Below are 17683 nucleotides of genomic sequence, written 5' to 3'. Positions count from 1 at the left end.
TTCACGACGAAAAATTTGTCGGCTAACCCTATTTCACAAGTTTTGTTATCACTCCAGCCTACACAATGATTTCTTTCATGGACCCTATTATGTATTCCGCCGCATTGATCATGCCCCCAAAGTTGCCATCCCCTTATGCAAAACCATTCCTTTCTTGCGCTCATTTGTTCCCCGTACTTCTAAAGAATGGAACGATCTTTCTGATGAAATTGTATCTGTTAATGACATAAATAACTTTCGGAAAGCTTTGGCTGGCACTGTATAAACTCTGACAGTTTTGTTTTGCACTAGTGTATCTTTGTCTTAACTAACACTGTATACACAGGATTAATCTTTTATGTACCCCTTTCCTTTTTCTCCATTGTTCACTCTATATTTTCTGCCCACTCCCCTCTGCAACGCCTGCAAAGCCCTGAGGGTAAAATAAATGAATACATAAATAAATAAAAGTGATCGTAAAGGGCTGTTAGAAGCACCGCCACTTTTCTGGTCTCTGCACACCTTTGGATATTAATTTTATTCATTTCACTATACTGCAGGCCGGATTGGCGCAAGCAGGAGAGGCATACAATACAATCATAACACTCAGTAATGTTGATGGTGTATATTCCGGTGAAAGCGAGTTCAGTGAACCCGAAAACAACTTATTTGCTTTGCTTGAGATATCCGATAGGATATTTGGCCTGGTCGATATTAAAATAACTCGATTTATTTGTTCTCGACTGTAACCTGATCAAATGAAACGAGGACAAGATACTGAAATACCAACGAGGAAACACTACAATATTAGCTGTAAGGGAGGAAATACAAGGATTTCTATTAACAGTTGCAAACAAGAGTTTTTGCACATTTGAACAGAAGCTAGTCTGCGGAATCCTACATGAAAGCCGTCAGGATATTTAAGCTGGAATGGATGTGCCGGCTTATTGCACGACATATACCTAGGCGAAAAAAAGAGCATTTTCGTTGTTCTTTTCGGCCTGTATTAATAGGCGGCCCTAGTTGATCGCATCCGTTCTTAACCTCTCCGTTAACCTCTTTAATTCTCTGACTGAGACACGCTCTCAATTGATCTTTGTACAGAATGTAATTTGCTTGTATAAACTTTTTGTCTTTCTCGCAACCTCGTCTCCGATCTTCCTCATCCCCTCTGCGGCCCGACCATGCTACCTGATTCGCCACGAGAACCTAAGCCAAATGAACAGTCGAGTAGTATCACATTTTCTTCTTGATGTGGTTTAAGTGTACCCGTGGTTATTGTTATCTACGTTGTGCGGTGAGCGGTTGTAGACGGTCCTCTTGGTCCGTGCCTGTATCCAGTGGTGTACTGATTGTCCTAGTGTCCTCGAACGGCACAGAGCTGTGCACTCTTGAATGAACTGTGTTAAGTTGAACATGACGTCAATTCCAGTTTCTTGCGCTAGAAATCAATTGTTGTAATCGGTGGGTCATCCGGCGGCCGTATAACTGTACCGAAAGGCGGAAGCAAGATCGGCATCACAAGGAACGGTTGCATGGTTAGCGTTTGCAGCCGGGCTACATCACTGTACCCACTGGTAGACGACAGATGGGCTCAAGACTGGAACAGTGGCCTGTGTCGGAAGGTTAAGTAAATTTACATCGCTAGCTTTTACTTTCGTCGGACGCAACTTTACACTAAAGGTTCGCCCGTTTCATGACCACCACACTGACTTCCTCCGCTACAAAAAAGAGAGAGAGAGAGTGGCAATGAAAAGATTTCTTGCTACCTAAACAGGAACCTGATTGCAAGACAGTATTATCAGCCAAAGATATTTTATGACTCTCGCTTGTTTTCTGGTGTAATTGGTCAATATAGTTTCAAGAACAAATAAAATGAATGAGTTACCCATATAGCAGTTCGAAGGCCGAGGGTCTCTGTTGCTAAATGCTGTTGCTTTTTGAAGTTCCATAATGCCTATTGCGTCCTAACCTGAGGTCGTATATACTTCTTTATAGCTCTCCCCTCAGTTTTGCAGTGTTGGCGTCGGGTAACCTAAGAACTTTTGTACGAAGAAAAACCTAAGAAGACCGCTCAAAATTCCCCTGAAGGCTACATCACCCGCATACGAGCCGTATGCTCTAAGCACTACGCCACCGCTGCAATGGACTTTTGCACAGAGCATCTACTCCAATATAGCACGTGTAATATGTCTCTATTTCTTGGCAACCATAAGCAAGCTAGCGCTTGGCTATTCTTCTTAGAAAATGGTAACTATCCTGCACTGTTAGTTCTTTTTCCAGTTTCAACTCTTGTTCAAACTCTCTCCGCTTCAGACTTGAAGGTGGACCGGTCAGTGGGCCGCAGCCCCAGTCGGACAGGGCATGGAGCAGAAATTTCAGAACCGTGAACTGCTGGGCGAGTTGGTACATGTTTAAGCGAGAAAAACCAGCGAAAAAGGACGCAGGAACACTAGAAGACACACAGAGACTGTTGCCGGACATGCAACTGGTAAGTCCGGCGAGAGTCTGTGTGTGTCTTCTCCTGGTTCTGCGTCCTTTTTTGCAGGTTTTTCTCACTTCAAAATGGAGCGGATATTGCGCTCTTTTTTAAAGGTGCAAGGAAAGTGCCTAAATGGTTTGTGCACTTTCTGTTGCCGTTTTGTCTAATCTTAAGGCCATAAAAAGGTGATTTTGTTTTGGGAATGAAGTTTCTGGACTCAACGGTTTTGGACGGAACTCATCAGTGGACCTCCGTAGCGCTGTAGCACCGGTCGCTCATGTATGGAGCACTCATACAGAAGAGGTTTTTGTGGTTTAATTAGAACCTCCTTTTATGTGCGTGTCTCTACATACATTTCTCGTGAAGTGTTACCGCGGACAATAGAAATGTTTTAATAACCTCAACACTTGTAGAACTTATTGATGCGGTACATGTCCCAGAAGCTGAGTCCTTTCTTCTCGTAGACACCAGCGATCCGCTCGCCATCCTTGGTGAGAATGGAAGGGTGAGACCTATCTTTTGCGAATGCCTCCGAGCCGTAGAGCATGATGGACTCCAAGTCGAAGGGTGAAGAGACGGTCTCACTCGCCCAGGATCTCTTCTCGAACTGATTGCGGTACTCTGCATGAAAAGACGACCTTTCACAGCGCACTCTATACAGAGCGCTAACAAGCTGCCGCGGTGACTCAGTGGTTATGGCAATCGGGTGCTGACCCGAAACACGCGGCCTCGGTACAGGCCGCACTGTGGCTATGAGGGACGCTGTAGTGAAGGGCTGCGTAAATTTACACCACCAGAGGTTCTTTAACGTGCAGTGACATCGCACAGTACACGAGCCTCTATAATTTCATCTGCATGGTAATTTGGTCACGGCGGTCAATTACGCGCACTGATATCGCACGATGCAGGCGAAATTCTAGAAACACGTGTACTGTGCGACGTCACTGCGCGTAATTCGACCCCCGCGACCAAATTTCGGTGCAGGCAAAATTCTAGAGGCTCGTGTACTGGCGCCTCCTATGTGGTAGTATATGACGCCCACTCCAATTTCCCTGAACTGGAGCAGCTAAGAGGCACAACGGCAAAAGAGGTCATAGGGAAAATATCTGCTATTTTCTCGCGCCACGGCATCCCTGTAGAAGTTTGGACAGACAATGGGCCCCAGTTCGCATGGAGAGAGTTTCGTCTCTTCGCACAAAAGTATGGCTTTCACCACATCACGTCGAGTCCTGAATTCCCGAGGTCTAATGGGTTAGCATAAAAGGGGGTTCAAATAGTCAAGCGCATCCTTAAGAAGACCAATGAGTCGCGCAGTGACTTTTGGTTGGGTCTGTTAGCGTATCGCTCTTCTCCCCTGAAAGATGGCCGTTCTCCTGGCGAACTGCTACAAGGCAGGCACCTCCGTAGTTCCCTGCCTCTGTACAACGAGCAGCCAAGTGTCGCAGTGCTCAAGCATCGGCAGTCCTCGGTAGGCAAGGTACTGTCACCACTCAAGGAAGGAATTTCAGTTCGTGTCCAAGGCGACAACTGGGCACGCACGGCGACGGTAGTCGGGAAAGCAGCACCGAGGTCGTACGTGATGGAAACGGAGGACCAGCGGCTCCTGAGACGGAACAGGCAACACCTACTACCCATTCCCGAAAACGTGGGCAGCCCTGCAAAACGGTCTCAAGGAAGTGAAGACCAGATTATCGACAGCCGTGGGGGACACGCGGACACGGACCAACAACATATGGTGGATCCGACACCCGTAATTCACGGATCAAGCCGGGATACCGCCAGCCCTCAACAATCGCCAAGACCAAGCACGGTGGATCACACTACTCCGCCGCCTGGCACAGATCATTCAGTCAACTCGCCAAGCCTACGAAGATCAACTAGGCAACGTGCGGAGCCTCGCAGGCTCCATTATGACAGCAACTTTCACCAAGTTTCATAGTTTTTTTATTGGGAAGAGAAGGTGTATCAGATTGCAGTTTATCAGCAGTTTATCAAAGCAACTTGCCCCTTTCCTCCTCCCAATCCCTTTCCCTCCTTTCGTTCCCTGGTCTTGATAAAAGGCCCGAAATAAACCGTTGACGACGGTTGGTCGTGGGTCGGCGTAGCACCTTGCTGCAACCAGAGCCTGTGTTTTTTAACCCATGATACAATGTGGTCTGAATTTCGGGAATCCTTTCTAGCGTCCCTCATACCCTCCGTCACTGGGGAACGGTAAACCCCTATAATCCAAAGCATACGAAGAGCTAAAGATAGAAGACGCTTTTATATAAGCGTCCTGCGCTAAAGAATTCAAGTTTCACACGGATGCCGCCTCGAAGGGGCAACAGTTTTGAAGGACTGCGGAAAATTTTGAGCCCCTGATGTATTTTGACGCACGCTAACATTACGTGGCCGTTTCCGAGTTTCACCGCCAACAAAAAATGCAGCAGCCATAGCCGGTATTCAATCGCACGACCTAGAAATACGTAACCATAATAATCAGCCTAGGTCAAGTGAAGGACAAAGGCATCTACCACGTCAATGAAATTTAACGTGTTCTTCAGATCAGTAGCCGAAAGCCAAAGCACCTCAGCCAGGGCGGCGGTAAATCTGTTACTCAACCAAATGGATAATTCCAGCAGTAAAAAAGTTTATAAAATATTAGTCAACTAGCCTACAGTTAGACGAGCCTTCGTACCCCAACATGTTCGTCGACTAACGCACTGGCTTCGTGCGGGTTTGTCTGAGGTAGGACTCACGGGCCACACCGCTTGAAAAGCGTTTACTTAGCGTGTATTGAAGCAAATTTAGTAGATAGCCAAGGGTATCATATCCTTTCTTAACTTCTAGTTTAGTTTAGTTATATGGGATTTTATGGCACATAAGCAACTATGCCTATCATGCGCCAAACACAAGGTTAGATGATGTTATGTCAAGTGTACAGAGGTTACATTATAATAGATTTAAAACATTGGCGTTCTTTAGAAACTTACAAACAAGTGAAAACTCGACAAGTGTTTGCTCGCCTAAAAGCAATGCGGGATGAAATGGAATGTGTTCATTGTAAAATACTGTAAAAAATTTTTTTCTAAGTTCTTCGAGATGCGAACAAGAAATTAAAATGTGATTTACAGTGAGCTCCTCACCACACATTTCACACACAGGTTTGTCTTTTTTTGTTAATAAGAAGCTATGGGTGATGTGTGTGTGACCTATGCGTAAACGACATAAAATTACTTCGATAAAACGCTTTTTATGGCGGCATGATTTCCATTCTTTTAAAATGGGCTTTATGATATGCAGCTTGTTGTGTCCTTCATTTTCCCAATAAGCTTGCCACTTGGCTCTTAGTCTGCTATGCACTAACTTCATGTAATCCCTAGGAGGCAAATTCACATATTTAATTTCCATGGTTCTGGTTTGTGCAGCACACATGTCGGCTCTCTCATTGTCCCTAATGCCAATGTGACTGGGAACCCAGCAGAATTTTATAACATGTTTTTGTGTTGTGACCTTTACTATATTGTGTATGATGCTTCCAATCAGTGGCTCCGTGGCATTTTTCGAGTTTAATGCTGTAAGGACGCTCAGTGAATCTGTATAAATGATGCTGTTTTTGATGTTTTCATTTGTTATTTTCTGTACCGCAACACTAATAGCATAACACTCCGCGGTGAAAACTGTAGCACATGAGGGCAGTCGTACTGCACTTTCATTTTTTCCTTGTATTACTGCGCTTCCTACATGAGCATGAGTTTTTGACCCATCAGTAAAAAAGGCAGTATAATTTCTGTATTTTTCTTGTAGTGCTAGATATTCTTGTATTATATGGTCGTGTGGCGTACAGGTTTTCCTGAGGCGTGTTAGTGTGACGTCACACACTGTGGAGAGAGTGTACCACGGTGGTAGCGCTTCGTGTCTTGGGGCAATATTTTAATTTCGTTTAATATGTTCAGAGCTTAGCATTTTTCTTCGAAGCGCAAGAGCAATGGCTTAATCGCGTGAGGCTTGTGGTTGAACAGTATTCGGGATGGGCATTTCGTCAGAATTGGGTAACAGAGATGTGTGGGCTGAGAAAGGATTTTGAGGATGTATGTACAAGTTAGTGCAGTTCTTCGATCTTCTAAGGAAGGTTTATTCGTTTCCACATACAGACTTCCTATTGGTGAAGTTCTGTAAACACCGGAAGACAACCTTAAACCAAGATTGTGGATAGGATCCAGTCAATTTATGTAGGATGGTCTTGCTTAGCCATATACTATGGACCCATAGCCTAACGTAGAGCGAACCAGAGAATGATATATATGTAACAAGCATGCCCTATCAGACCCCCAGCGTTTTCTTGACAGTAGTTTCAGTATATTGAGGGCCTGGGAAATTTTTTTTCTTTAAGCTATTTAAATGTGGCAAGAAAGTGAGCTTTTTATCGAAAGTTACTCCTAGAAATTTATGCTCTTGTTTGACAGGTAATGGGGTCTGGTTTAGATATAGTGTGGGGTCGGCCTGTAGGCCTCGTCTCAAAGAGAACAGAACCGCTACTGTTTTCTGAGGAGAAAATATAAATCCGTTTCTATCTGCCCAGGTAGCCAGTTTATTTATTGTTATTTGTATCTGTCGCTCACAAGTAGGTATACTGGAAGACGTGCATGCTATTTGGAGGTCATCTACGTAAACTGAGTACATTATGGATTTTGGGATTACTTTTCCTATGGAGTTCATTTTGATGATGGATAAGGTCCTGCTGAGGATGCCCCCCTGGGGTACGCCAGTTTCTTGTATAAAAGTGTTGGAGAAGGTTGCGCCTAGGCGGACTCGGAACGTGCGGTTGGTTAGGAAGTCGTTCAAACAGCTCAGCATCCTGCCGCGGAAACCTAGGTCCGCTAGGTCACGGAGGATACCGAACATCCACGTGGTATCGTAAGCCTTCTCCATATCGAAGAAGACCACGATACAGTGTTGCTTGTGGATGAACGATTCCCGCACTGTGTTCTCAAAGCGACTAAGATGATCGGTTGTTGAACATGTCTTTTTAAACCCGCATTGGTGTATATCTAAAAGTTGCTGGGACTGAAGTATGAAGGTTAGTCTGATGGTTAGAATGCTTTCGAATGATTTTGCTATACAGCTAGTGAGTGCTATTGGCCTGTAACTGGTGGGACTAATTGGTGGTTTGACAGGTTTTAGAAAGGGTACTATGATTGCTTCTCTCCATGTTTGGGGGATTTCTCCACTCATCCATATTTTATTGAAAAATTTTAGGAGAGCCTCTATGCCAGTCTCAGAGAGGTGAGCAAGCATGGCATAATGTATATTGTCTGGGCCTGGTGCTGTCTTTTTACCGGATGTTAGTACTGCGTTTAGTTCCTGCATTGTAATAAGCTGATTGTAGTCTTCATGTATGCATGTTCTGAAGAGAAGTTTTTGTTTTTATACTATTGTTTTATGCTTTTGAAAGGAATGTGTGTAGTTGGATGAGCTTGAAACTGTTGCAAAATGCTCACCCAATATGTTGGCTTACTCCTGTAATGTTGTTTGAGTGCCGGGTGTTGTTAGCATTGGAAATGTGAAAGGAGTAAAATTTCCAGTGAATTTCCGCACCTGCTCCCACATTTTTTTTATGTTATTGAGCTGTTTATCGAGGATATGTACTGTTGCCATGATGCCCTTTCTGCGTTGCGTCTGATGTATCGTGCTTTTGCTCTTGCTTTTTTAAAGTTTATGAGATTCTCATGTGTTGGATATCTCTGAAAAATGCCCCAGGCTTTGTTTTGTTTCTTTTTTGCATCTTTACATTCTTTTGTGTGCCGGTATTTGTGATTTTGTTTTACTATTGCAGAGGATTGAGGAATAGCTAAATGTGCGGCAGCTAAGATACAATTTGTGAACTTTTCATTGATCTCATTGATGTCAGTATTTTCTAAAACTATTTTCTCTAATGTGGCTTTTGCACTAAAAAGCTGCCAGTCAGCTAAATGTAGCTTCCAACACCGTGGTTTTGTGGGAACGACTGTTGGCGATGATGAGAGACTTATTACAACAGGGAGATGATCCCTTCCATATAGATTGTCTAAAACACTCCAGTTAAAATCGTTAAAAACAGACGGTGAAATAAAAGACAAATCTAAAACACTCATTTTCCCCGAGGTTGGGGAGCAGTATGTAGGTTTATTAGAGTTGAGTAAACAGACGTCATTGCATAAAATAAAATCCACTACGAGATGGGCTCTAGCGTCAGTTTTCTCGCTTCCCCAAAAACAAGAATGTGCATTAAAATCTCCAACTACCAGGTATGGCTCTGGTAGCTGCTCTAAAAGATCCTCTAAGTCATGTAGTGTTAAATTAATTTGCGGAGCGATATACGGTGCTTGGGCCCCGTCAAGCTGCTTTTTAGCAGCTTTTAGCCCTTGCATCTCTCTAGGATGTAATTTACATTCTGGAAAAATAAAGCGAAATGAAATGAAATATATAGTGAGCACACTGTGATGGTTTTATGAGCAACCAGAGTGGCTGCCGCAGCTTCGAGTCTTGTTTTTAGTTTGAAGCTCTCGAGCCGGGACACCGTTTTTCACTATGATGGCTACGCCTCCCGACAGCCGGCTCGCCTGTTCCCGATCGCGGCGGAAAACAGTGTAATTCTTAAGAAAGTTATATTTTTGGGGACATAAATTTGTTTCTTGTAGACATAAGGCGACAGGAGCGTGTGCTCCTACTGTCTTTTATGTCACTGTAATTCTTTAAAAGTCCTCTACCATTCCATTGTATTATGACAGCCATCTTAATTTTGTGTTTCTATAGGGTGGAAAGGTAGATCAAGTTGTTGATGGCCCCGTGACTCGGGGCCTGTCTTTTTTTGATCGATCCATAGAGCTCCGCCGACCGTCCGACGTGGACGGCGCGGGGCTTCCCGGGGCCGTGTCCATCGCCTCTGCGGAGGCGCTGGACGACCGTGCAGAAGGCACGTTCGCGTTCGAGTTTGACCTCGACCTGTGGGAAGAGGTCTTGAGGCCCGCCGACCCGGGGGTCTGCGCAGCCTGACTTGCAGTTGCCGGAGCAGCGTTAGCTGCTCTGCCTTGGGGCGCGGATGGCACCGCCACAGGCTCACTGCGTGTGACCTGGACGCGTGCCGAAGCCTGGTGTGGTGCGCCGCGCCCACGCACCACATCGGCGAAGTTTTGTTTTGTTGTGAAGGAGAATGAGTTCGTGAGTGCAAAACGCCTTCTCGCTTCTTTAACTGAAATGTTTTTCCTTGTCTTTATGGTGATTATCTCCGTTTCTTTTTTCCAGAACGGACACGCCCTGGAGTACGCTGCATGGTCTCCTTCACAGTTTGCGCAGTGCGGGGCTGCGTCACATTGATCAGAATGATCCTTCGAGGCGCATTTCGCGCACGTTTTCCGGCCGCGGCAACTTTGTGAGCCGTGACCGAACCTTTGGCAGTTGAAACATTGGCGAGGGTTGGGAATGTATGGTCTTACGTTAACTTTCAGATATCCTACTTCGACTGTGTCGGGCGGTGTACTGGTGTTGAACGTTAGGATCATGTGTTTTGTGTCTATTTCCTTATTATCCTTCCGGATCTTGATTCTGTGAACATCTATCACGTCTTGGTCACTCAGACCTTCGGGATCTCTTTTTCAGTGATGTGGACAAAGTCATTTTCGGATATAACGCCTCGGACGGTGTTCAGAGATCGGTGCGACGTCACGGAGACAGGAATATCCCCAACAGATACAATGTTTACGAGTTTTGAGTGTTGGACGTTGTCACGCAGTTCGAGCAGTAAGTCACCGCTGGCCATTTTAGATACTTTGTAGCCAATGCCCAAGCCTTCTGTCAAACACTTTGACACTAGCAAGGGGGACTGGATTCTAGCTTGCTTATCTTGTACTTCACTATGAATCACATTGTACTTAGGAAAACTGACTTTTCTTTTTTGAAAAAACTCTTCTGCTTCGTTCCGCCCTCTCTTGAGAGAGCGAACTGGTTTGGAAAAAGGGGGAGCCATAAAAATGCTAGTTTTTCGGTCACGGTGCCAGCCACCCACCATGGAGCCCAACAAGGGGACGGGACAGGAACTTGCGAGCAAGTCCTGCCCACGCCAGCTGTACACCTTAACTATAACCTAATATGACTCAACTCAGGGTAGTTGGTCACACACGGTTAACCCTCGCCGCCAGGAAAAAGAGGAAAAAACGAAGAAAATAGGACGAGACAGGAGAGTTGTAAGAAATAAGTAGGAAAGTGAAAGATAGAGGGGAGGATAGGAAAAGGCGACTGCCGATTTCCCCCGGTCGGGACAGGCCGGAGGGGCCGTCTACAGGAAGCTGGGGCCAAAGTGGTGTGTTGCCCCCGCCGAGGGGCCTTAAAGGTCCAACCGCTCGGCATCGGCTCAACCACTAGGATCCCCTTTTCCCCGGACACGGCGATGCCACGCACGGCTAAGCGCGGATGCTCGGGTCCGTGGTGACACATTGTTCACCATCAACCCCCTGCGGGGATGTCCCTCCGGATGCTCGGGTTAACCCCGTGGTGTCGCCACTCACCAACGTCTGCATGCTGCAGGCGCCCCCCTGCGGGGATTTCTTAACTTCTAACTGACCTAACCTGTGTCCGGTTTTTCTTCACACCAAGCTGTCCCTCCATTGCGACATGCAATAAAAACCTATACATACAAGGAGTAGGTGGAAGGCATGGCGTTCTATAGGCAACGGCACAGCTTCATTTCCACCCGTTTGAGATACATCGTACAGAGTGGTTTTCTATTGTAGGCTTAAAGAAACACGAGAGGAATGCTGTTACTCGAAGATACACGGTGCAAGAGTAGACCGTATGAACGAAGAACGAACACCGACAAGGCGCAGTCCGTCCTGTCTACTCTTTGGCCTTCTATCTTCGAGCCACGAACACACATGCTCAACATTCAGTTCTTCAGTACTGCATATTGGGCGAGTTGGTTGACCTGCATCGCAACATCGCATAAATCGCATTTGCAAGCCGATTCTTCTGAGCACTGTGAATGCGCCACATCGCTTCCATGAGGCAATTGAGCATCCCTGTTCTGTAGGTTTTAAAGAAATTTTCAGTATGAACGTTTTACCCACTGGGTGTATAGAGGTAGTGCAGTTGTCGTGCGCTCGAGCTTTGTCTTCACTATGCGCTTAGTAACCGCGGGGAAGAGTATCTGCAAACAATCCTCACACCACTGATTCCAGGAAATCGTGCACATGTGCTTAGCAATCAGTGTTTCGCCTGGCTTATTCTATGCTCGAGATCCCTGAGAAGCGTTCCGTACCCGGTATCACATTCTTCAGCATGACCTTGATGAAAATGTCCCTGTCGTATCGCGTGTGCTCGTGGTTGAGACCCACCGCATGGAGAAGCTCGTGCGCCACTATGGTCCAAAAGAGGCAGCCGGGGCCCAGGGACAACGCCTGCCCACCTCCTACTTTGCCGACGTGGGAGTAGCACCTGCGTTGCGCGCGACGAATTTCAGGCAGCCACGAAAGCGGGAAGGGTGATACACGGAGTGCATAACGGCAGAGAAGTGAAACATGAAGCAATCATAACCATAAACATAAAGCGATTAAATATAGATAACAGAACTATGAAAAATAATCTCCTTCGCACACGCGAGTACATTTTTGTGCACACAGTTCCGTATATCTAGCTTTTGAAGTTCGGTTCTGATATACTATCGCTAACTTCTCATCCGCCTAAGGGCTGTGAGCTATATCTATAAAATTGTACTGCTACACAATGATATCGCTCGAGCGTGTGACAGAACCTGTCTGCGCACGTGGCTGGAATTAAATTTTCTCGGCTCTTCAGCGGTCGTCCCACTGTCGCCTTCAGCCGCGCCCACTTCACAATAGGTTAACCACCATTTACTTCTCGTCGGTGCTGCTTCTACGCTGAAGTCTTAAGTATGCTCAATCAACTAGCTGGTGATTACGTGCTATTTCGTTACACTATACGCATACATCACATTTCGTTTAACGAAGAAAATCGAGGGTAAATAGAGATCAAAATACATTTATTTCAACACATAGTATGGTAGGGGTGGACCCAAAAAGCCTATGACTGGCTTGACAGACGGGTGCAGCCCAACGCACTGAAAAAGCGCCAGAAACTCAGCAGGGGCAGTTCAAGAGTAATAAAAGAACTACAGTATGTACCGAAACATTCGCTTAAAAAAATGAAAGAATTATTAACGGTAAACCTGACATAAAAAAATGCAGAAATACTAAATATGGGCAACAAATGAAAAAATAAATGATAATAAAAAGAATGCGGAGGAATGCGCAGAAGGCGAAACTTGCTCTCGGAGCTTGCTGCTTTAATTAAGCACATCTGTCATTATGAACTTCAGCATTTGACGGCCGTAATTCGCGGGAAAAGATGCCACATACCAGACGTCGTTCTTAAGTGTTGGGTAATAATTACTTTGGGCTGTAAGTAGGTTACGCCATCCATGAAAGGGTGGTTATTTTTCCGCCTTCTTTCAGGCCGCCGCGGTGGATCAGTGGTCATAGCGCTCGACTGCTGCCTTGAAAGATGCAGTTTCGATCCCGGCCGCGGCGGTCGAATTTCGATGCAGGCGAAATTCTAGAGGCCCGTGTACTGTGCGATGTCAGTGCACGTTAAAGAACCCCCATTGGTAGAAATTAACCAGAGCCTTTCACCACGGTGTTCTTCATAGCCTGAGTCGCTTTCGGATGTTAAACCACCACAAACCGAAACCGTTTTCTTTCATCCCATTTATTTAGCAAAAATTATACAGGTCATTAACAGGTGTTAGTTTCAATGATGTGAAGATAGGTTTAGTATTAGCATTAAATAGAGCATTTGCAACGATACAAAGGGCCTTTGTCTGTATTTTCTCTAACCTATGTGTCTTAGACATCTTTGCAGTACACCAAACCCGGTGGTAATAAAAAAGTGATAAAACTAGTCTATTATAAACAAAAAGTTTGAAACTAAATGGTACTAAAAAACGCAATCTGCATCACATGCCTGCGCAAATGGCAAGTTTTTGCGACGTTATCAATGTGGTGATTCGCAGGACGACACATCGATGAAGACTAGTGCGTGGCCCCTAGGCCCATGCCCAAAGGAAAAAACCCCGTTTATTGCAACCTGACGAGTATATATACAGACACTGAGTACGTCACGCATGCGCCGATCATCACAAGAGTACACGTGCACTTGCTACGATAGATACTATCACACGAGGATCGATAACGCCACTTCTTCCCTTTCCCTTTGAGAAAACTAAAGCAGGAACTTGCGAAACAAAGTACAACAACAATTCAATGGTTCCATGAGTGGCATTCACAAACACCGTACCGTTCCGGCTTTCTTACTTTTCGACCAAAGCGTGCGACATGTTCACCCTGTACCGCAGGCGAAGAGGTTTCTGGCGGCGGCTGCAACGGATCACTTGGGAGAGCTTCCGTTCCGTTCTCCTCGGGACCGTCTGGGACAGTTTGTGCAATAGAAACAGAGTTTCCGTTCTCCTCTGTACCGTCTAGGCTAGACAGAAATTCATACCCCCCGTCCTTGGGATCTGAGACTCTGTTTGGCGCCTGCTTGATTAGCGCTCCCCAAGTTCGTTCAATCTGGCCCCCGCTCTCCAAAACCACAATATACGAGCGTGGCCGCTTTGCGCGCTGAAGCACCACACCTTCCCGCCTGTAGTCCTTGACCCAAACAGAATCACCTGGCACCAACGGGAACATATGTCGGGCAGCATGCCGGCGATCATAATTTTGCCGCTGAGTCTCCCTGAAAGCTGCGTCTTTTTCCCGTGCTTCTTTGAGATTGGGGGTCTTGGGTGCCAGCTTCTTTCGGTGGAGAGGCAAGGTAGTGCGAAGGCGCTGCCCCATGAGTAGCTCTGCTGGCGTTTTTCCTAGGGGTCCCGGCGTGTCCCTGTACGCTAACAAAGCCAGATGTAGGTCACCAGATTTTAGCAACAGCTCTTTCACAGTTTTTACCATTCTTTCTACCTCCCCATTTGCCTGCGGGTACTTAGGGCTACACGTCACACGTTTGAATCCATAACAGTTCGCGAACTGGCTGAACTCCTGGCTGACAAATTGAGCACCGTTATCGGTTACCAGCGTTTCCGGTATACCGTGGGTAGAAAACACCTTCTTGAGATGATAAATAACTTCTGTGCTGTTAAGAGAGGTCAGCGGACACAATTCTGTAAATCGAGATAAGTAATCAACTATGACCAAGTAGTTACAGCCTCTCACATGGCAGATATCAGCGGCAACCCTTTGCCATGGCCGAAAAGGTGTCAGTCGGGATCATTGGCTCGCACGGCTGGAAGCGAAATTGGGAACACGTGCGGCAGTCGGCAATGAATACCGCAAGCTGAGCGCTTAAACCTGGCCACCACACGGACTCCCTTGCCCTTGCTCTACACCTTACAACAGCCTGGTGGCCCTCATGAAGCAGTTTTAACATTCTGCTTCTAAGGCAGTGTGGCACAACAGTGAGAGTGCCGTGCATGTGGACATCTTTACATATGCTCAGAACGGCGCGATTCTGCCAATAGGACCTCAAAACGGCCGATAACGAATGTAGACTAGGCCACCCCTCACGGACGTAGCGACACAGCGTACGACAAGTCTCGTCCTTCGCCTGTTCTTCGGCTACTAGCCCGAAGTGCTGCGACTCGCTCAACTCAGATAACACGCCGGCAACGTAACAGTTGACTTCATGGACCAAAAGAAAGTTCTTCGTATTTTGGCCTGCCACTGGTGCTCTGGAGAGTGCATCAGCTATTTCGAGATTTTTGCCCGGGACATACTGCACCTCAAAGCTGAACCGCATTAGCCGCATTCTGAACCTTCGAATGCGAGGCGGAACCAGATCAAGTGGAGTCTTTCATAGCAAAGTAACCAACGGTTTGTGGTCTGTTTCTACAGTAATGTGCAGTCCACGCACATAGCTTTCGAGACGTTCCGCGGCCCATCTCCTTTTCAATTTGTGCATAGCGCATCTCAGTTGGTGTCAATGACCTTGAGTCGAACATAACTGGCCGCTTTTCTTGATTCGGTTGTACTTGCAGTAAAACTGCTCCTAGGCCGTACGACGAAGCATCTGCAGAAATAATCGTTGGACGTTGTGCATCAAACTTAGCCATACACCTATCTGAGCAGATAGCACTCTTCACGCTATCAAAAGCTATCTGCTGAGGCGCTGCCCAGACCCACTCAGTGTTCTTTTGCAGCAGTTGACGCAAAGGCATCGTTTGCTCAGCCAAGTCTGGAATGAATCGTGAACAATGATTAGCAAGGCCTAAAAATCTGCGCATTTCTGCAACGTTCGATGGCGGCTTTAGATCTGCAATTGCGCGAACCTTCGCTGGATCCGGGCGTATGCCATCTTGGCTCACGCGGCACCCAAGAAAACAAAGCTCTTTTACACTGAACTGGCACTTTTCTTTGTTTAGGGTCATACGGTTTTCGGCCAAGCATTCCAAGGTGTGAAACAACCGTTCGTCGTGTTCCTTCTGAGTAGAGCCAAAGACAAGGACATCCTCCATTAAGTTCACGACGCCCGGAATTCCCTCAAGAATCTTGCACATTTGGTTTTGGAAGTACTCCGGAGCCGAAGTTATGCCAAAGGGTAGCCGCTCAAAGCAATAACGGCCACACAGAGTAATGAAAGTTGTGAGCGGCTGACATTCTTTTGCTAACCTCACTTGATGGAAACCAGAGTTTGCGTCGAGTTTGGAAAACTTGACCGCACCGCTGAGCAACCCGAGTGTCTCATCGACAGTGGGAAGCACAAACCGTTCGCGTTGCACCGATTTGTTCAGTTGAGTAAGGTCAACGCATATTCGCACTTCTCCTGACGGCTTCAAGACGAGCACTATGCCAGCACACCACTCCGTAGGCCCTTGAACTTTGCGAATGACCCCATTCTTTTCCATCTCTTCCAGCTCTTGTTTTACGCAGTCTCGCAGCGGGATGGGTACGCGACGAGCAGTGTGAATGGCATAGGGCACGGCATCTGGTCTAAGACGAATACAGTATTCGCCTTTCATGGTCCCCAGACCGCGGAACAAGGAACCAAATGGCGTTTACACTACCTGATGAACTGATGCTTCGTCCACAAATTTAACCATTCTCAGGGCTTCTATTGCGGGTAAGCCAAGAGTCGCATTGCTCACCGAATCGACAACGAACACATCCTGTCTAACCGAAGCACGCTTCCACAGAATGTAGGCAGTAAACTTTCCCTTCAAGTTCAACCTGTCACCGTCTGGTCCCATCAGAATAACATCAGTAGGCTGCAGTACCTTCGGCGGCGCTGGAAACGACCCTGGGACAACATTTACCTCAGCTCCCGTGTCAACTTTCGCCGAAACAACTGCACCATTAATAGCAATCTGAACAAAGCGAGCTTTTGCAGATGACACAGCCAAATCTCCCACGGAAAATGTCACACAGTTCATGTTCGGTTGTTCACCCCGAGGACTGCAGATGCCTACCTCTGAAGGCCATGCTTCGGGATCCGTGGTCCTGTGTGCCCGTGAGGGAAATGTCCCCGGCGCTGGCACACGTAGCACAGTGCTCCTCTGGCAGGGCACGACGACCTCGAATGAGGGCCGCTACCGCAAGCGGCACACGTCTGGTGATTCGGACGTCTCTGGTTCGATGTCCGCCTATGAACAGTGTCGACTTCAGCCCTCGTCAGGAATTCATGCTCTTCGCGGTCCACAACGCTCCGAAGATCCTGCTGCTGTCGCTGCACAGCTTCTTTCAGGCGTGCCTTAGTGAGAGCACTTTTTAGAGTCAGTGCCGCATCCATTTCAAGAGCTGCCGACAACTTTGCGCCCCGTAGTCCAACTACAAACCGGTCGAGAATCATCCGCTCTTTCATCTCCCCGTAGTCGCATCTATCGGCCAGCGTATGTAACTCTGTAATATACTGATCTACAGACTCGCCTGGTTCTTGGTGGCGGCGATGGAAGCACGCACTTTCGTAGACTAAGTTCCTTGTGGCGACAAAATGGGTGTCGAACTGTGTCTTCAACACGTCGTATTTCTTCGAGTCTTCCTCGGACAAGTTGAAAGTCTTGAAAATGTTGTGTGCCTGTCGTCCCATCGTGTACAGCAACGTACGCACCTGAGCCTCTTGAGTTCGCTCATTAAGTCCTGAGGCGAATCGGTAGTCATCGAATTCTTGTATCCACCCAGGCCACTCTGACGTCTTCTCGAAGTTGAA

Source organism: Amblyomma mixtum, chromosome 4, assembly GCF_055824585.1.
Source record: "Amblyomma mixtum isolate Tamu chromosome 4, ASM5582458v1, whole genome shotgun sequence".
In the NCBI taxonomy this organism is placed as follows: domain Eukaryota; kingdom Metazoa; phylum Arthropoda; class Arachnida; order Ixodida; family Ixodidae; genus Amblyomma; species Amblyomma mixtum.
Note: the sequence above shows the minus strand (reverse complement) of the source record.